Raw genomic sequence first — 21275 nt, 5'->3', positions numbered from 1 at the left:
GTGGCAAGTGAAGGCACAGAAACAGCTTAGCATAAAGAAAGCAATGACAGCATGGATTGGCCCCAGTGACTGGAGATCTGAGAGTAGGGATGCCCAAACAGACTATTTCAGCACGGCTACTGCTCCAGTCCACTCCTGCGGAGTATCAGTCACGGCTTCCCATCCTTCTCCTCCAGCTGAGATGTCTAAACCTCTGGGGCCTTAGAGACCTTGACCCGAGTGTGATGGGTCCACCCGTGTTCAGCTGTCTTGATGGCCATTGTGGTCAGTGACACCTGGAAATGTCCGTACCACTTAGCTACTAGTGGTACTTCTTTGCACTCTTTAACTAGTGTTATAAATGCAAAGGCAAATTTGGGTTAAATAAAAGAACAATTTATTATAAAACAATTTTTATAAAAAAATAAACAATGAGGAAAAACCACAATAAAACAAACAGCGCAGCGCTGGGTGGACAGGGGTCTATACCCAAAGGTATAGGTGTTCCCAAATCCACGAAGGAGGGTAGACTGTCCGGGGTTTTTATAGGGATTTTGTGCCTTGAGGCCAAATTCCAGGCAGGCACCATTCACCAAGGGTCCTTGATTGTTGGATGAATTGATTTCCTGGCGTTGGAGAATAGAGTCAAATAGACGTCCGGGCAGAGTCTCCTCATATGTAAAGAAGTTCTGGGTGTTCCTTGATTTCATTTTGGTTCAGGCCATCTGGATGGGATGGTTGGATCCGGGTTGGAGCTGATGGATATCTCGGCTGGACTTTTTCCCTTTGTCTGCCTGATTGCTTCCCCAACGGTGGCCTGCAAGGCGGGGTGTTCAGGTCCGGTGATGAGTATCTCGTTGGAGCCTTTCCCTGTCAGCCTGATGGTTCATGTCCTGTTCATTCTTTTCTGTTGATGGGCGCCGAGCTTGTCCCTGTCAGCCTGATGGTCCATGTCCTGTTTGCATCTTCAGTCGGGGTTTGCAGGGAGGGGTGCCCAGGTGCGGTGTGGAGTCGATAGCCATCTCGGCCTGGCTCCTTTCTTTGTTTAGCTTAATCATTCGTGTCCTGCTTTTTCTTTCAGGCTGATGAACGTCGCCTAGGGTCGTTACCGCCTGAATGGGTAGTTACTGCTGGGTTTGGGGAAATTCTTCGGCCACACTATATTTTATATACTTTTTACATTGTTATAAATCTAGTTATATACTTATTTATTCTTTCACAAATTTTTTATCCAAGGTTACATTTATCACACTAGGACCCAATCTCCTGGTTGGATGTTGTGAACAGCCAAGTCCAAAGGCAGAGTCTGTGCCAGCTGAGCTTCCTGTCGAAGATTTCACAAGAGATAGTATCTGGGCCACATATTGTTTTAAATATACATTGCTTATCTCTACCCCTGCCCCAGGCTGAGAATTACAAGGATAAGGAATTCCAAACATCAATTCAAAGGGAGATAGTTGAATATCCCTCCTGGGTCTGGCCCTTATTCTTGCCAAAGCTAGTGGCAAGAGCCACACCCACGGCATTTTTGTTTGTATCACCAGCTTCAGAAAGTGTTTTTTTATTTCCCCATTCATCCTTTCAACCTGGCCTGAGCTTTGGGGGTGCTAGGGGGTGTGGAGGTTCTATTGTATCCCTAAAGCAGTCATTACTCCTTTAAGAATTTTTCTGGTAAAATGAATTCCCCTGAGTCTACTGCTTCCACAATCCCATATCTTGGAATTTTTTTTCTCCAAAAATACTTTAATAACTGACCCTGCAGTTGCTGAAACGACTGGAAATGCTTCTGGCCACCCTGTTAACTGACATACCATTACCAAAAGATATTTAAATCTTGCCACTCGAGGCATTTCAGTAACATCTACCTGGCATCTCTGGAAGGGATGTACAGCCCAAGGCCTCCCTCCCCTGGCAAGTTTCTTTTTAACTCTGTTATTGATTTTAGTGTAAATCAAATAACCCTCAATAGCTCACTTTGCCAGAATTTTTACTCTGTGGGTCTTTTTAGACCCACAGCAGCATACATTTTGAGGAAGGCTTCTACTATCTCTCAGGATCCCGAATGACCTCCTTCATGAAGTTGTTTTAACAACTGTAAGGCTAGAGCTTTTGGTATCCACTGCTTATTATCCCTTATAAACCAATTACCCCCTCTTTCCTCTGCCCCACTCTTTTTAACTATCTATCTCAAGTTCTTCTCGTGGAAAAGACAACTTCTCTAGCAAGGGTACAGTTACTGGGAGCAAGGGAAGTATCTTAGAGATTTCTGGCAATGATGCAGCTTTTCAAGCTTCTTCATCAGCTAGTCTGTTTCCTATTGCCTCTTCTGAGCACCCTCCCTGGTGCCCCTTGATGTGTATTATTGCTACCTTTCTTTGGTAAATTCACCACCTCCAATAGGCGGGAGATTAAGTTCTCATGAGCCAACATCTTTCCTCTGCAGGTTAATAAACCTCTTTCTTCCCATAGTTTCCCAAATGCATGTATCACCCCATATGCATATTTAAAATCAGTAAAAACATTTACTGTCTTGTCTCATTGTAATTCACAGGCTCTCACAAGAGCAGAGCTCCACTCTCTGAGCTGACCAGGTGGGCAGTAACCTCGCTCCTTCCTTTAATTGCTTTCCATTCACAACCGAGTATCCTTTAAATCACCTTCCTTCTATTACCCTTGAAGACCTTGAAGACCCATCAAAACACATTTTCTCCCTCAGGCCATGGAATGTCTTGTAGATCTTACCTTGGTCTGGAGATCTACTACCTGAATGCAGTCATGGAATTTGCCCTGGCTCCCCTCTTCAGGGCCGTTCAAACAGGAGGCTGGGTTAAACCCTTCCCCACTTTTAAATTCTAAATCTTCCTGTTCCATTAAACAAGACTCACACTGTAATAACCATGCGCTGGTCATCCACCTAGAGGCCCTCTCAGTAAACAAAGCTTTAATCTGATGTGAAACTTTAACAGTCAGGTATCAGAAAGCTTGTCAGCTTTTGGGCCTCAGCCACAATCAAAGCTGTGGCTGCACAGTTTTGCAGACAATGGGGCCAGCCTCTGGATACTGGGTCTAATATTTTAGGAAAGTAGGCAACAGGCCTTCTTGTTCCCCCATGCTCTTGCACCAGAATTCCTTTAGGATGACCCTGTTTAGCATCCACATATAGTTCGAATTCCTTTTCTGTGTCTGGAAGAGCTAGGACTGGGGCATTAACCAGTTTGTCTTAATTTTTTAAAGCTTTGCTCTCCTTCTGGTGTCCATACCACAACATTAGGACCGTCTTGTGTTAAAAAGCCATATAAATGTCTGGCCACAACAGAAAAGTCCTCTATCCATACTAGGCAGTATCCCATCAACCCTAAAAACTGCTGTAACTCCCTTTTTGTTTGGGGTAATGGTACTTGTAAAATCCCTTGTATTCTTTCTGGATCAATACACCATAACCCTCCAGTCAAAATATGTCCCAAATATTTGACCTTTTTCTCTACCAACTCTGCTTTCTTTTCGGACACTCTAAGTCCTTTTCTAGCAAGAAAATTAAGCAGTTTTACAGTAGCTTTTTCAACCATCTCCTCCTGTTCTCCCGATAACAGCAAATCATCCACATACTGCAACAACTCCTGAGGGTGGAGCAAGCTCTCTTACTATTTTCTGCAAAGCTTGTCCAAACAAAACAGGTGATTCTGTATAACTCTGCGGGAGGACTGTCCAAGTCAATTGCTGCTTTACCATTTTACCTCCTTCCTCTTGTTACCACTCAAAGGCAAAATACTGTTTACTATCTTCTATAATCAGACACCCCCAGAAAGCATCCTTCAAGTCCAGTACTGAATAATACTGGTGTGAAGAAGGGATCTGGTTCAGGATTTTATAAGGATCCAGAAATGTGCGATGCCTTGGTTTGACAATTTTATTTATTATTAAATCTTGCACCATTCTGTAGGTTCCATCTGGTTTCTTAACCAGCAGGATAGGGGTATTATAGGGACACATACACCGCTCCAAAAGACCTGCTTTTAGCAATGATAGGCTGTAACCCCTTCCTTCCCTCCCTTGAAAGAGGGTATTGCTTAAGACACCACTTGTCCTGGTTGCTTCAAAGTAATTTGGAGAGGCTCTATGTCTAATTTTCCGTATTTCCCTTGAGCTGCCCACACTTCTGGATCTATTTCAGCGTAAGTGTTCTCGGACATTTTACACTAATATATCACAGTGCTGGACTCTGTGTTATTTTTTGCAATACTAATTTGCATTCTGATTTTTGCCATCAAATCTCTTCTCAGTAAATTACAATCACAATTAGGAACAAACAGGAATTCATGCATTTCAAACTTGTCCCCCATATCTATTAATAGCGGTTGAATAAAATGTACTCTCTCATCCTTTACGCTTACTCCTTGAATAACCAATGATCTTTTTTGACAGTTTTCCCCCTTTAGGTATAAAATTCAAGGTGGATCAAGAGGCAACTCTGTCTACCAGAACTGTGTCTCCTCTTGATCCAGACCCACTTTAAAAGTTATCAAGGGCTCCTGACTGGTGGGTCCTTGGTATAATTGAAGCCCCTGACATTCCTAATAATCCATTTCCATTATCCTCTGGACTTCTTCCTCTTGTGGGTCCAGCTGTTTTTGTGGGCATTCTCTTTTCCAATGCCCTTCTGCCCTGCAGATAGCACATTGGTTCCTCCCCAACCACTGTTTGGGTCGGCTCTCCCCTGTTGAATGCCCTGGTCACCTCTTTGTGGCTGACCCCGTCCCCTCTGTCCTGGAGGACCCCTTGGATCTTGTGGTTTATTCTTTTGGAGCTGCAAAAACTCTGCCACCATCTTTGCCTTAGCTTTTACTTTTTATTAATTCCTTTTTACATATATTTGCTGTATTTTTCTCACCAATTCCTCTAGAGGCTTATTCTGCCACTCTTGATCTTTTTGTACTCCTTTCCTTATATCAGGCCAAGCCTTAGTAACAAATTGTACCTTCAGCAATGTGTCAAAGGCTCTCCCTGCAGGATCCATCCCCCCCTTCAGGATCCATCCCCCCATGCTTCTGCAAGGCATCCCTAATCCTCCCTAACCAATGAGAGGGGCTTTCATGTTTCTCCTGTTCTAATGACATAGCCTTAGCTATGTTGTTAGTTCTGGGAACCACTGATTTGATTGCCCTAATCAAATAAGCACAGTAATTGCGGAGGCGAGCCAGACTGGCCTAGTTATTTGGATCCCACTGAGGGTCTACCTGGGGAATGGCATCATCCACTGTAGGTGCATTAGGTCCAGCCCCCCCCCACCGCCACTGCTTGTGGATGTTCATCTTCCCACAGCTGCCGAGCTTTCTGCAAAATCATTCGTTTCTCTGATGACCCAAACAAAATCCCCAAAAGAAAATCCTAATCCTTCCATGTATAGTCCGCATTTCCCAAATATTCCTCTATCTTTTCCCCCACCCCTATGGGATCATCCAAATATGGGGGTAATTATTTTTCAATCTGTTGCCTTTTGCGAGGCAGAGGACCTGGTTCAGGAATGGCACGGTGACCAATCCCAGGTCACTCAGTCCATTTGCACACAACACCAATGTGATGGATGGCAAAAATGGTGTTTATTGGTGAAGAATTTGACACTTTATAACCTAGGTTCACAGTGTCACTCCCATCTGCTTTCATCACAGCTAGGTGCTATTGGCTAATTACGGGGGTCATTACCATAAACTATGGAGGAGGGGGGTGACTATCTTTCCATTACATCCTGATATCTTCCGACTGCCGGGGCCTAGCTCCCCACATTTCCCCCCCTCCTAATGCTTAACTAAATTTGCTAGAATATAAGGTGTATTAGTCTTGAAAGTTCTAACGTTATTTTATGTATATCTGTTTTTAAACATTTTATCTAACTTATCTATATTATGAAAAGTTTTAAAAGTAGATATAATAGATTTGAGTAAAAATATAAGGTGCACTATACTTAACTAAAAAGGCTAAAAACTTATAAAATAGACACCACAGTTTTTCATTAACAGACATAAGTCACATGTGGTGACCAAGTGCATACTTAGAGCATCTGCTGTCTTTCTACAACAGGAGACTTTTTCTAGTCGGCTCTTGACAAAAGACACAAGCTTATTTAAAACACACGGTCCAAAGTTAAACACTAGTAAAAGATCATTACGATTGTTCCTATCAGGGTGGACACCAGGGTGGTCAGCCACGGAGACTGGTTAAATGTGATTCGAACCACCCTTGTTGAGCCTCTCTATCTCTCTTTCTCTGGGCTAATCTTTCCCTCAATTCAGCCATAGAATCTCTGACCACTCCGGTGTGATCAGCATAAAAGCAACACTCTTCCTTTAAGGCGGCACAGAGGCCTCCTTGCTGCATTAGCAGAAGATCTAGCCCATTTCTATTTTGTAAGACAACCTCAGAGAGCGAAGACAATGACTTCTCTAAAAGAGAGATGGATCTTTTGATCCTCTGCAGGTCTTCATTGATCGTTATCTGCAGCTGAGAGAACCCCTGCTGTTGGGTTGCGATGGCAGCGACCCCTGTAGCTGCACCAGTTGCTCCTAGTCAGAGTAGCATCGCAATCATTTTGCCTGTTATTATCTCTCTTTTCTGGACTCGATTAGATTCTTCAAAGGAACTGTACACTTAATTTTCCTGGTGGTACATCACTCTAGGAACAATCAAAACTTGAACACAAAAGTCAGTCGCATCATTGAATTTTTCAAGGAACACACACGGGCTAACTCCAGACTGCTGACATACTCACATCCCAGGGTCGGAAGGAATGGCCCACTTATTGGCTCCTCTCTTCGGTTTGACAATCTCAGTACAGAGATTGCTTCTGTTCTGCTGGGCTATGTCACCTATGTACTTCCCTCTGCCCATAATTTGGTCTAGAGAGACTCTTCTCTGGGGGTTGTCCCACCTACATTGGCTCAGGTTATCTGAGGTGGAATAAGTAACAGAACCATCAAGAGCAATGCCCTCATAGAAAGGGGGATTTGCATCATAGCACAACCAGCAGGAATCGGTGAGATTTGGGGCTGTGTAGTTAAGCGACATGAAGATGGAATTTAATATGTTAAGAAGCGTTTCGTAAGGAGCTGAGTCAGGCACATAGTGTAATGGGCTGAGAAGAGGGTACGACCTCTGAGCTTCTGTAGTTTTAATGGACTTGTTTGCCATGGGAGCCAAATTAAGCTCATTTGATTGGGACAGTGGTAGTGGCTCTTTGGTAATTTGTACATTTGTCCAAACTGAGCAGCTCTCAAAATCCCTTTTACAATAGACATACACTGTCCATATCTTACCCACTACCCAATTCACATGGATTGGCTGCAACACTGTTATTCTATACCCCCAACAATTGCCCCACCTCAGTGTCCCACCCATCGCATGGGCACCCAGTACCCACAGTATCTGTATCCCTTGTATTTGCAGTACTCTTTGCCAGGATTAGAAGCGGGGCACCATACGTTTTGCTGTTGAGTGTGCCACTGTGGCATGTATCGTAAGCCTAGGCGTGGGGGAAGAAGCTCTTTCTCTTTGACTACAAAGGACGGGGTGCTTGCTGTGACTACTTCTTTAATCACCTTGCCCGAGACACGGCGTAAAATTCACCTGAATGGTTGATGGGGGTTGTGTTCTGCACTAAACTGCTTGCTGCTGACAAACCCTAAAACCAAGATTACACACAGAAATCGTTGTCGCCTGGGTTTTACTGGCGTGGGAGTTTTGGGCATCTTCGGGTTATCTGGTGGTTCATCGCCTCCTTCTGGCACTAGAGCATATGCATCACGCGGGCACCTAATGATCCAGTCCTGTAAACAAAACCTCTGAGTTTTTGTTAGTCTTATTTTGAAGGTCTGGTTTTATTGACTTACGTGGCACCACTTTCCTTTACCATCTTTTTTAACTGCTGTGTACCCTCACCCTGTGAGCACTAATCTCCAACCTTGCTCCCACTCTCCTAACTCATTTTTGATTATGACCTGCGGGCCCTACTCTAGAGCTTGAGTGGCCCAGTGTTTTTGGGAGGAGCTGTTTGTTTCATCTCCTCTAGGGAATTGGTTCAGTGCTAACAGTGCAGCTGCTAGCAAGCGCACCTGGTCTGCTTGGGGAATGGGATTGGTAAAGCCCTCTGTTTTTGCTAACATCTTTAGTTTGGCTTTCAAGGTCTGGTTTGCTTGCTCAAGGATGGCTTGTCCTGTACTATTGTATGGGATGCCTTGCACCAGAGTGATACCCCATCTTGAGGCGAATTCTCAGCTTGGCTTTGGGATAAAATTTGCGCCATTGTCTGTTTTGATTTGCTTAGGGATGCCGAGCCAAGCCATGGCTGTTAACCAATGCTGGATAGTTGCTTTCGAGTTGGTTTTCAGGTGCTGTGTGGATACAATTATTAGGCTGTATGTATCCACTGTTACCACAAGCCCTGCTCAGGGTTTCAACAGCTGGCACGATGTAAACTAAAGTCTGTTTGCCATATCTCTGAATCTTTAAGGCCTCTGGGGTTGATTCCACAGGACCACAGCGGTGCCTTTTGGCAATGGGGGCATGAGGCTACTACATGTTTCGCATCAGCAACTGAGATTTCGCATCTCTTTGCAAGTGCTTTGGCTCCGATGTGCAGGGTTTCGTGTAGCTGATGAGCTTCTTGTAGAGTCCACAATCCTTTTGCAGCAGCATCTGCTTTATCATTGCCGATCTGGAAGAACCCTTTGACAGGGTCGTGGCTGTTGACGTGGATGACTGATATGGTACCTTTTCGAGAGGAGAGCACTTCTTCTAGCATTAGAGCTGCTGTAGATGTTGATATGCCAAGTCCTGACATAGCCAGGCAAAGCTTGGCTACAAACATTGAATTGGTTACAATGTTAAGATGCTCTGTTGGGAACAGCCAGTACCACGGCTGCTACTTCTAACTGCTGGACTGAGAGTCAGTCACTTTGACGCAGTGCCACTCGTCCTCCGATTGCCACACTGCAGCCACAGTGGAGGTTGTCGAGGATGCATCTGTGAAGACTGTTGGTCCTGGCTGGGGCCGGTCTATGACTTTTTGTGGGAGGTCCATGTTGACAACAGCCAGCATCTGAGTCCAAGGGGGCTTTGTAGAATACTGAATCTCTCCGCTGAATTTGACCAGGGCTGTCGCCAGGTATTCCGACATCACTGTTGACTGTGTCGAGAGTTGCTTGCGGAAAGGCAGGTATATCTTGGCTGGCTCAATGCCAAGGTGTCTCAGGGCAAGTTTTCTGCCTTTCATAATGAGGCTGCTGAGATACTCAGGTCCTGGGGAAAATGCATGTGCCTGTTTTCCCAGGACTATCCACTGTATTGGGTGAGCTTTTTTGGGGGGGCCTTGAGCCAGTGCTCCTACTCCCCCTCCCTTCGTGAAATGCACATTCAGATTAAGTGGTACCTGGGGCTTCCATCTGGAGAGCAAACTGAAAGATACCTGTTGTTCGATAAAGTCAAGAGAGTCCATTGCTTCCGCTGTCAGGGCTTTGTGTTCCCATGGATTCTTCCCTCTTAGGAGATCATACAGGGGGGGCATCTTCTTGGGTGGGATTAAGATGATGTTGCGGAGCCATTGCAGGGATCCCACCAGCTGCTGCACATCATGGAGTGTTTTGATGTCTCGACGGATCTTTACCTGGGGAGGGGATACGTAAGAGCTTGTAATCCCCACCCCCAAAAAGGTTACACACGGCCCCTTTTTTATTTTCACACTCTCAATTTCAAAGCCATTTGTTTTTAGAGTCTCTGTGATTGTTGACACTAACTGGTCTACCTGACCTCCCGAGGGTGCAGCAATCAGGATGTCATCCATGTACTAGATGATGGTAGCAGTCAAGTTGCTATGATGGATCGGTGCTAGCGCTTGATCGACTGTGATTTGGCAGATTGTAGGTGAGTTGACCATCCCCTGAGGCAGCACTTTCCACTGGAAGCATAGGTTGGGGTGCTGGCTGTTCAGAAACACCACTGAGAAAGCAAACTGCTCTTTGTCTTCTTCATGTAAGGGTATAGAAAAGAAACAGTCTTTGATATCAAGAACAGCACAGGGTTGGCCCTCTGGCACCATAGAGTTCATAGGTAACAGTGTTTGGACAGGCCCCATGGGCTGAATTTTCTTATTTACTTCACGCAAATCGTGGAGGAGGCGAAACCCTTCTCCGGATCATTTAGGGATTACAAAAGCAGGAGTGTTCCACGGGCTAGTAGATGACTCTATGTGACCTTGTTGTAATTCATGGTTAACTAACTCAAGAAGGGCATCTAATTGAGGCTTGGACACGGGCCACTGCTCGACCCACACCAGGCTGGATGATTTCCAAGAAAGCCTGATTGGCGGCAGCTGGTACGGGGCAGTGGCCCTTAGGGTAAATTTGTTGCCCTGTCTTTTAGCAAAGCTAGGATGTCTCTCCCTATTAGGGCTGGGATTCCTGTCATGACATACAGGAAGAGGGCAATAGTTTTCTCTGGCCCTTTTTCTGTGTGCAGTGTAATGGCTATTAGCTGTGTGTTTCTCCGAGCTCCTGACAACCCTCCAACCCCGCCTACCATGGGGGCATCCTCTAGTTTCCAGAGCGGAGGCCAATCTGTCTCCGGAATGACTGTGACATCTGCCCCTGTATCAATTAGAAAAGGAACACTGATGGACCCAGAGGGGATACTTTGATCACTTGGGGTGTCATAAAGGGTGCAGATCCCCCATACCACCGGTGGGTTGTCACACCTTACTGCCAGGGCCACCCTGGGGTCATGTCTCCCGAGTGTGATCCCTGCTGCCCCTGAGGCAGGTAAGGCAGGGTTGGCTGAGTAACCGGCTGAGTCATGAAGGTGGTTGCCTCTCGGGGGGGTAATAGATTTGGGAGCACCTCGCTCCTTGCAGGATTGGCATAGTTGGGCCGCCTCACATCTCCAGTGGGAGAGGACTGTGTGCGACCCTGCTGTCCTCTCCCCCTCCCGTTTCCCTGAGCCTTGGATCTGCATTCTCTGGCAAGGTGCCCCTTTTTCCACAAGCCCAACATGGTCTCTAAATCGGTTTTGCTGTGGGGTGGGTGCTGCTAGGGCCCCCCCCCCCCCCTTTAGGGCAATTTGCAACAACATGACCTGCCTGGATGCATTTAAAGCATGCCATTACGTTAGCGATTGCTGTACAAACTGCGGCTTGGATCGGGGCCACATGTTCCTCCTTCGCAACATGCTTAATCATGTCTGCGACACTTGACTCTATTGGTAGTGATTGGAGGATTTCTATGGTTGTCAAACTGTATTGCTGACGTAAGCAGTCTGCTGTGACTGGGCCTTTTGCCTCTGAGGGCAGGGCCGAGGAGTCAACAGCTGCCTGGAGGCGGTCTACAAATTGTGCAAAGCTCTCACTTTCGTTAGCTTTATGGTAGACCATGGTGATGGCTTAGCAATAACTCTAGAGGCCGAGCGAATAGCTTCTCTGGCTGCACAAGTGGTTGTCATAACTTCGTGGGCCCACAGACCCTGGGCCTGCGCCTGAGGTGTAATCATGTTGGGTCTGTGCCCATCAGCCGCTGCAGGCTGGAGCCGTGTAGCGGATGATCTGCCCCAGTTACCTGGGCTAATTGTCTGGCACAGTTGCCTTCCCAATCTTGTTTAAAAACAATCATCCCTGCCCCATTAAAAATCAGTCTCCAAGTGTGTTTTATATCAAAAGGGAGCAGCAGATCGTCACCTCCAAAAAGACCATCGATAAGGGAGGTGACCATGGCAGAATTAAGCCCTTTTTCTGCAATTGCTTTAACAATTGTTTGAACATCTTTGGGGTTTATTGGTGAGTGAACTCTATGTCCCCCCTCTGTCACTCGGACTGGGAACGCTAGCGCAGCTGGGGGGACCCAGGTGGCACATGCAGCTTTTATCTCTCCCCAGTCCGTGAGAGGAGTATCCTCTCTCAGTTATTTTTTAATGTGGAGGGATATTCTTGTTTATCTTTGTTGTTTCCTCCTCTAAGGAGTCGGTCCCGGACCACTCGTCCCCACTGGTGTCTCGGTCAGAGTCGGAACTCGACTGGCTGGCTACTTCCAGTTTCCCGTACCTTTTTGTTGGGCTCCGGCCCCACCTACGTCCCTTGTGGGTGGGCTGTTCCCTCCCTCCTGGTTCTCCCCGCCCTCTGTTCCACCCTCTGCTCCTTTCCCCCCTCTCGGCTCCCTCCCCCACTCCTGTCTTTTACATTTCTTTCCCCCTCCCTCTGTGCACCACCCCCGCATCTTACCTCTTTCGCTTCACATTCTCTTTCTTTCTCACGTACTTTATCTTTCTCATCCTCCCGACCATGTACGCTCGTCAATGCCAGCGTTTGTTCCCTGCTCCTACCAAGGACATTTTCTCCTCACTCTTTGTCTTTTTGCTCGGCGCCATCTTGGGGTACATAGGGCGGTGGTCCTACCTGGGCTTTCCCCGCGGCACCCCTGGCTTCCTCTGTTAACTCTCTCCAGAAAGTTTCTGCTCTCTCCTGTCCCTCTGTGAGCAGATTGGGATTTGAGAATTGAGGGGACGTATCGCCCCCTTGTGGCCCTTTTGGCTCAGCAGAGCCGCTCTCGTCTGGGAGCTGTAACATCTGGGTGGCTGCCCCGACCCCTAACTTTGGGGTGGCCAACAGTTTTTTGCCATTCTCCAGGTTTCCTGCTCTTGTATAGCTTTTCACAGAGCTTTAACAACCTTCCCCCATGACTTAAGATGTTTCCCACTGCCCGAATCCATGGTTTCATCAGCAAGGGCCCTGGTACATCTCTCCCACACCTCAGGGTGGAGAATATCTACTGGTTGGTCTATGACCCCAATATGCAAAAGCCTCTCAACTGCAAGAGTAAAATCCTTAGGTTTACAATCGATACCCCACTGCCTATATAATTGCAATATGACCTTCACAAGTGCCTCCGTCGTCCTTGTGGGTCCAGGAATGTCTTCCCTGCCAGGACTGGTCCAGCCGTCCTGACCGCCGCCCCCGCCCAGGCAATCCCCGCTCTCCGGATTTGGTTCCCACTTTTCGAATCTGATTCCTGGGTTTCGGCACCACTTTGTTGCCTTCTGCGAGGCAGAGGACCTGGTTCAGGAACGGCACGGTGACCAATCCCAGGTCACTCCGTTCATTTGCACACAACACCAATGTGATGGATGGCAAAAATGGCGTTTATTGGTGAAGAATTTGACACTTTATAACTGAGGTTCACAGTGTCACTCCCATCTGCTTTCATCACAGCTAGGTGCTATTGGCTAATTACGGGGGGTCATTACCATAAACTATGGAGGAGGGGGGTGACTCTATCTTTCCATTACATCCTGATATCTTCCGACCACCGGGCCCTAGCTCCCCACACCAATCCTCTTATATCTTGGGTAGTAAGTGGTAACATTACGAACCGAAATTCTCCCCCTTGATCTCCCAAAGGAACTTGGTGGAGTGGCATTTGGTGTACCCCTCTCTCTTGGTGTCATGGAGTTACTTTACCTTTAAGAAAGTTTAAGTTGCTGGGAACTGCCTGGAGTCTTTTCTCCTGACCAATTATCGGTCATTGCTGAGAATTGACAGCAGTTTAGGCCATTGAAAAGTGGGATCAACTTGTGAACCCTACCTTAAAGTGTAAAACCAGAGCTCTCTTGGTTCTCTTTGTTTCCTGGCTGGGAAGGGTGGCAGAGCTCCAGGCCTCCCGTTCCCTGCCCAGGCCGTGCGGCCGGGCGGGGACTGGGCTGGGCCCAGCGTCTCCCGGCCGGGGAGATGCGGGCCCTGCGGAAAAAGTTTCCTCCGGGCTCTGGCCGGGCCAGGCCGAGCCGATCTCTGGCTCGGCTGCAGGTTTTTTGCTGTAACTAAATTCACTAGAAACTGCTGAGTGAAGAAGGAGAGAGGCTCTGGACCTGCAGCGGGCTGGGCGCGGCGACTACACTCTCCAGAGCAGCCATGAGGAACTTTCCATCGCAGACGGCTCCAGCTCCTGCACCGGCCGAGGCCACAGAACTACCTACAACAGCCTGGGCAAGATTTTAACTCTTTCATTTCCCAGATGAGACTTGCGGATTAATCTTTTTATCCAGACAGAGAAAAAGAGAGTGATCAACATGAAAAGAGACTTTATAAACTACCAGTGACAGGAAAGAAAAGAAGCTTCAGAAAAGGTAGAGAATTAAGAAGATGCTTTAATTAAGCTGAAATATCTTTCTGTTAAAACTATGGAAATGGACAATAAGGTCTTGAAAACACTCCTTTAATTCATGACAGTAAATAGGGAGGAATAGAGTGTTCAAAGTGTAAATTTTGAGTAAAAAGTAGAGTAATTATGGTACAGTGAAGTGCTGGAAGATTTGAAGCCTTGAGAGGCAATGAGAAAACTGTTTTCTAGTGAAGCTCACAGAAACAGATGAAGAAGACTTTTTGCCTTTGAATAACTTATCCTTAAAAATCCCATCCCTAGACTCATGGCCCATACACACTTGAGAGTGATGTGAAAATGGGAGGAGTGGGCTCTAATAACAGCAGCTCTGGGCAGCTAACATTAGAGCAATGGAAAACTATAACAAAAATAGTTTTTCTTGTGAGAAACTCCATAAATTAACAGGAAGAAACTTCTGTTTCTCTATAAAGACTGGTGAAAAGACTGTAGCAAGAATTGGGACTGTTTTAACCATCAAAGTTCCAAAGTTTTTGTCTCTTTTGTCATGTGAACAAGGGAATAGTGGGTAGACAGGGGATGAAAAGGTTTTTCTGGAAGTTTATTCTGGTGTTCTTATTGTAGTTTGTCAATAAACTTTCTTTTTTTTCCTTTTAAGTTTTATGCCTGTTTTGCTCTTGTTCTAATCCATATCTCACAGCAAGAAATAAGTAATTTTCTTAGTTATTGGTTTAAAACCACGACACTTGGGTCCAGGGGGCTTCTGATTTCCTCAATTGAGTTCCCCTTCTAGTTCTAGGGGGTGACAAGATATACTGCTCCCCTTCCCCTACACCCTTGTTAACCTCAGGTGGAGCTATAGGAACAGCATTTCCCTGATCCCTTTGCTCTGGAAGGTGAGGATACAGTGGACCTGCAGCTGGCCCTGGGTCAGCTGGCAAAACTGGAGGACAAGACAGGGGAAGGTGCTAAAAAACATCCCAGTTTTCATCCTTTTCCTCTTACCCCCTTTTTCCTTCTTTTTTAAGACATAGATTTCTCCTGTTGCTTGTTTAAACCATATCAATCCACATTCCCTTTCAATCCATCCTTTCCAATTCTCCTAAAGACCTCCACAGAATTTGACACAGACAAATTCTGTCTGTTCCATAAGGTGGCCATATAAGTCCATTTGGCAACTTATACTCTGGCCATACATAATAACAATATTTTACCATCATCTCCATAGTTACTTCTGGGTGAATGCATAATTTATCCCAAGATCTCAGCATTCTACCCAAGGGACTCTCGGGGGTATTTATGGGATCATCATCCCTTTTGCTGGGACCCCTTCTCAACTTTACCTTTGCAACCCTCCATGGGTACCCTCCCAGGTTTACCTGTGCTACCCTCCATGGATGCCCTCCCAGGTTTACCTGTGCTACCCTCGCTGGGTGCCCTCCCAGGCTTGCTCCCCAAAGATCCCATTTTACTCACTGGTGAGATTTTCAGTGGTCCTTCCCTGTGGACTCTTCACGGACTCCCCTGGTCCACTCGTCTGTCTCCTGGACAGTCTCAGGAAGCCAATCAATCGCCCGGTGCCAGCGGCCACCAAGGGGAGCTGATCACTGAAACTGGGTGAGGCGCGCCTTCAGCTCCACTCGCTGCCCACTGCCCCAGACCGGAAATATCCCGAACTGAGCCCTCAAAAATTGTCAGGAAAATTAATCGACAAACACCAGAGGTTTATGTCCAAAAAGGAGACAGAGGAGTCCTTTTACTTCATTTGAATAAAGGGAGAGGCCATGGGGCATTCCCCTGGGGTCTCTCAAATTTTTGGAGGGCGCAGCCTCCTTTTTATCCTAATTCCTGGCCACATGTCCCTTCTCTCTTTCCCCATAGGCTGAGGTACTTGAGAGGTACAGGCTTCCCAGAATGCTTAATACCTGAGATTTCACCCCCCCCCCCCCCCCCCCCATGCATAACCCCCTCTTAATTCTTAACTCTTGTGGAATTCATGGCGTTTCCTCAATGTCCCTTTCATCTTTCAGTGGAATCCATCCCATTGTTTCTGCTATCTCTCAGTGATAGTTTCATCTTATCAGCAGACCCACAGCTTGTTTGTAAAGACAAACCTGTCATTCCTCTCATTATCACAGTCTTTTGTTTGATTGTTTACCCTTGATAATTCATTTTTGCTAATTTTTACTTCAGACTACTAGCAGGATACTGAAAACTTGCATATATTTCCCTCGATCCAAAAGAAATATATTAAGAGATGGTTGTTACTGCACTGAAGCTCTGAACTATAATTACCTGTTTTCTTCATGAAGTGACAGTTCCTCCATAGCAATTAGGGAAAAGTTCCTTAACTGGTATGGTATGTCACATACTTGTTCCTCTTCAAATGGATGAAAAAACCATGAATTATGTTACTGTGTGCACTGGGAGAAGACGAATGTTAAGGGAGAAGACGAATGTTAACCTTCCTGGATCTCATATGATCTAGGTATCGGCTTAGACTATTCTTTGTAGTCAGCCTTCTGTGGCTTATCATCACATTTGTGAAAGAGAGATCATTCTTCCTTTCAGTTGTCTTAATTTTTTGTCTGCATAGATTGCAGAGCAGACTTTGTTGCCGTATGCTTGTGATCAAGGCATCAAAGCACTCCTGCAAATAATATTTAGCTGCTCTGGTCTGCCTTTATTAAAAACTGAAATGAAGCTATCTCAGAGGAAAACAAATGTTTCTGTCAGTGGGCCCTCCTGACTCTGTGGCATTGCTGTCAAATGCTTAACAGCTGTTGTGCTTCAACTCAGAAATGGCTGGTGCCTGGAGAAAGTGAGCATTTCAGCTGCCTATAAAGAAAATAAGGCTTTGGAATGCTTTAGAGGAGTAGCTGTATGGAAATGTAAGCAGCTATTTTCTCATCATTCCCTCCTGCCTGTGATACAGCACTACAAGCCTGCTTCTGAATATTTACCAGTGACTAATTACATTAATATGCACAGACACATATATTCTAGAGAGTACATTGGTTTGATAAGGAAAAAAGACATATATTCACTTTTTTTTTTTAAGAAATTGGTGAGCAGGCAGGTGACTTACAGGTTGTGATGCTGCTGAAGTTGTCTACTGAGGCACTACCTTCAAGGACCAAATCCTTTGCTAGACAGATTTATTAGCAGCAGGAGGTTAAGTGCTTGACATAACATTGAGTGCACTTAATATTCCAAAACAGTAATTAAATGAATGGGAAACCGAAAGAAAAATGGGTCATTTACTATCAGTGTTAAGCGTCACATGTAATGTGAAGTTTTACTTCACAAATCTTCTCTGGAAGTTTCTTTTTGTTCAAAATTGTAAGTTTTGTAAACTGAGTAAAGCTTTTATGTTATTTAGAAGGATACTGATTAAGCATAGTACTTTTAATTTTTATTTCTTTATTATATCTACTTCCTGGATCTCAATTTGTTCCAAAATACAACACTCAGCTTGTTAAAAAATTACAGTTATTAACACAGCATCAAATGGCTTCCCTCATTCGCACTAGAACTTCTGTTTTGTATCTCAAAAGAAACTTTAGCAGGTCTTCTAAGGTAACTTTCTGGAATGTCACTATTCTTTCTCTTTTCATTAACTCTTCAGGAAGATTATGCTCTGATTCTAGAATCTCAATTATTTCCTTACACATTATATTCTGTAGGTGCTGGAAATGGGAATCTGTAAGTTCATTTATTCTTTGTATGTTTGATTTGGACCGCGAGCAGAATTAGTGTGTATAGTTTTATGAGATTCTGGGATAAAAAATATTGCTCCCCAGAAACTTGACCACTGATATGCACTTTCTAAATGTAAGAAATCTAACAGTTCTGAGTTTACTTGAAAGCCAAATAAATACTGTTTTGTGTGGGATTGATGAAAGATTTGTGTTTATGATGTTCAAACTACAGTGTATCCACTTACTCATAACCTGGCACTTTGAATTACTGCTTTGGACATGTGAAGTTATTTTTCAGATGCCTCTAGAATTTAATCCATGTTTATTATCATTTATACTAAGTATGATACATGTTTTCACTATTGAGTCAGATTTGCTTTACAAGAATTTGTTTAAATAAATTGTAAGACGTTATTAATTTTATTTATTGTGTCAGAAATAATGAAAATTAATACACTGATGGATACCACCTTTCAAGTGAAGAGAGACACACTATAATGTTTCTAGTCTTTAAAAAGATTGAGTCTTCACTAACTCCAAGTTTTTCTGGAAGACACTCAGACTGAAAGTCCTTAGCACCACTTAATTTTTCACTTGAATATTAGAAGTAATTTTTAAAGGGAGTGGAAAGCCATAGGCATTAGTGGTTACACAACTGCTGCTTTTTAGTGGAATGGATGCACCTCTTAGTTCCCCGGTGGATGGAGGAGACCATGCCTGTTTTGACCCTTACTCCCACAGATATTGGCATGTGTGCAAGAAGTTGAATTGTCTTACAGCCTCTTCTGGAATGAATATTGTCTTTAAGAGCTCCACAAACTATCAGGGGATTTTGTTTAGATGCTACAGACTGAAGGACTCATTCCAATACCTGCTCTAAAGCTAGGTGGGCTAGCCCAAATTAATTTTGGGGAAAATATTTTGCTAAATTTATTAGAACTTATGAGAAACAAAGTAAATAGTTTTAAGAAATATTGGAAAATAGGGAAATAGCTTGCTGACAGATGTGAAGTCTGTAGTAATTTTTACTGCTGGTGTGGGGAGGAAGGAAGGAAAAATTTAAATACATTATTACAGCCATGAATAGACATTAAATATTTTCATGGTTCAAGTGTGGTTACAATGTATGTATTTGCATAACTGTAGCTTTTGATTCGGCCTCAGTCTTAACAACTTCCTAAATTGCTTCTCACTCTTTGCTGCTGAAGGTCATTGAAACTTTAGAGCATCATGGTGAATATGACAAGGAGGGAGAGAAGGTGCTTATGTATATATCTCACATTCACTACAGGAAGGAAACCATTAGAACTGTAATTCTCTGGCATAAATGTGTGTATCTCTATCTGAAGACTGATCAATTCTATGCTCAATTCTATCTTTCATTTATAGTAGTTTAAGAGGGATATTTTTCTATTTATTTTACGGTGCACTATGATGCAAAAGACTGGCTATACAGACAAATGAAGTTATATTGGAGATATTCAGGCTCCTCTACAATATAGCTAATATGTAATATATACATAATGTGTCCTACTTCTAATTTCATTCAAATTACTGTTTTGTTGTTGCTTAGGTATTACTGATGAAGCTGAAACATTACTAAAAATCTTATAATTTGTATTAAAGAAAAAAGTCTTGGGGTCATCTCCTGAAAGAAGATTGAACTCTATATTCTTGTATTTGCTGAGCCATAATCTGCAGTGCTCTTTGAAATGTAAGAGTTGAGTAGGGTAGCAGGAATAGGAGACATTTTTAGGTGCAACTGGGAAATATTTAGGAATAAGAAAGTTGGCCCTTCCTTCTGCCTTTATGTTGCTGATGGCTCCAAATCAGTTCTAATTTGATATGTTTTGCACCAAAGGGGTATATATAGGGTATATATATATCAGGCCAGATTGTGTTGTGCACTGTGATGATCTGCAAGGTTTATCTTGGAAGCTCTCCACATTTAAAGCAGCAGCGAAGTGGGTACTATGAAATTATTCCCACCCCTCTCTTTTTACCTATTTAGCTTTTAAACCTTCTCTTGAAAAATTTCTCTATCAGGATGCTTTCCAGGCTTTATCTCCTTGTATGAAACAGGATATTGTGTAGTCATGCTGAATGCTTGAGCACACACCAGAGAGAGGAGAATTCAATGTGAGGAATTGCAAATCATGCAAAGTCAGTTCTTTTTAATGTTGCTCCCTACAAAGAGCTTTATGTTTATACCTGACATGATGGAGTCTCCTCAGAGGCTACGGATTACAGGAAGACCCATCTAACTGGAATGGTTACTTTCTTCTCACTCTATCACTATTCCTTGACCTTCTAAATTCTTCCCCATGCAGCATTCATTGTCTCTTTTAAAAAAAGGCATTTTGCTCACTTTAGATGACACTTCAAAGCAGTCTTAGAAAGAATGATTCTAGCAATAGCCAAAGGATAGTTTTGACTACATTTCACCTGTGATGCATAGTCATCTCTTGATTATTTTTTAATAACTCTTGGATCTTATTGTAGTTTAAAATGTATATTTGGTGTAAACATGGGATTGCATATTTTTTTCATTTTCTGGTCTTAAATTCCTATGAGCTTTTCTGTGTAATTTGTGTGATTGTTGATGATTATCTAGGAGGATAATCCTTTAGTTACTAACATTCATGTATTCCCAGTGGTAGAGTCAAGTCAGTTTTGTAGACAGGATAAGCTGTCTACCATATGCTTTAGAGGACTTCACTTCGTGTGCTACTTTGGTGTATAATGAGACCCATACTTAGAAGCGAAAAAAAAACCAAAACACAAAACAAAGCTCAACTATCTTATCTTAGAATAAATATAGCTTAGATGATTCACCATTTTTAAAGCCACAGCTGTAATCTCTAATTGGAAGTAAATTATTGTGAATTAATTTTGATATAGCAGAAGCCTTGAACTTTTCAGTATAATATTACCTGTGGCTAGTTTAACAGTTATGATTTTTTTAAAAAAAACCTCTCTGCATGTAATGTAGACAGAACGGTATTCCTGAAATTTGGCTTTTGTATGAGAACATACACTGCTGTCAGGTTATACATCCAGGTACGTCAAACACAGTGACTATGGACACCAGTCCAAGGATCATCACAAGCATACTGTAAATTCTCACCTCTGCAGCATTGTTCCTTCTTACAGAAAACTTGATCTCAGAGATGTCTCTTATAAGTATCATTTGAAATACCTTGCTAAAAGGGTAATGAATATCTTGATTATTTCCAAAGCTGTTTGCATAAAACTCTCCTATGGAAAGTATTATTATGCTTGTAGCGGTTTGTCCATGATGGACTGTGAATATTAATTCAAAATACTGTTTAATTAATTTTTTTTTCTATTGGGCTTTTGAATTAATTGAAGACTGTCCATCTGGTATGATTAAGCCTTGAAGTCCCTCCTTGCTTTTTGCTGAAGGTAATGTAGAGAAAGCAAAGAGAATGAA

General features: G+C 43.9%; 1 protein-coding gene across 1 annotated transcript in view; it reads left to right on the top strand.

Annotated features, from left to right (window-relative positions):
• ABCA13 (ATP binding cassette subfamily A member 13) overlaps positions 1-21275 on the top strand; it is a 194842-nt gene that overhangs the window by 138927 nt on the left and 34640 nt on the right.

The sequence above is a fragment of the Pseudopodoces humilis genome, chromosome 1 (genome assembly GCF_049639895.1).
Source record: "Pseudopodoces humilis isolate 2021_Gansu_Grassland_sample_001 chromosome 1, ASM4963989v1, whole genome shotgun sequence".
NCBI lineage: Eukaryota > Metazoa > Chordata > Aves > Passeriformes > Paridae > Pseudopodoces > Pseudopodoces humilis.
This window is presented reverse-complemented; position numbering and strand designations above follow the sequence as displayed.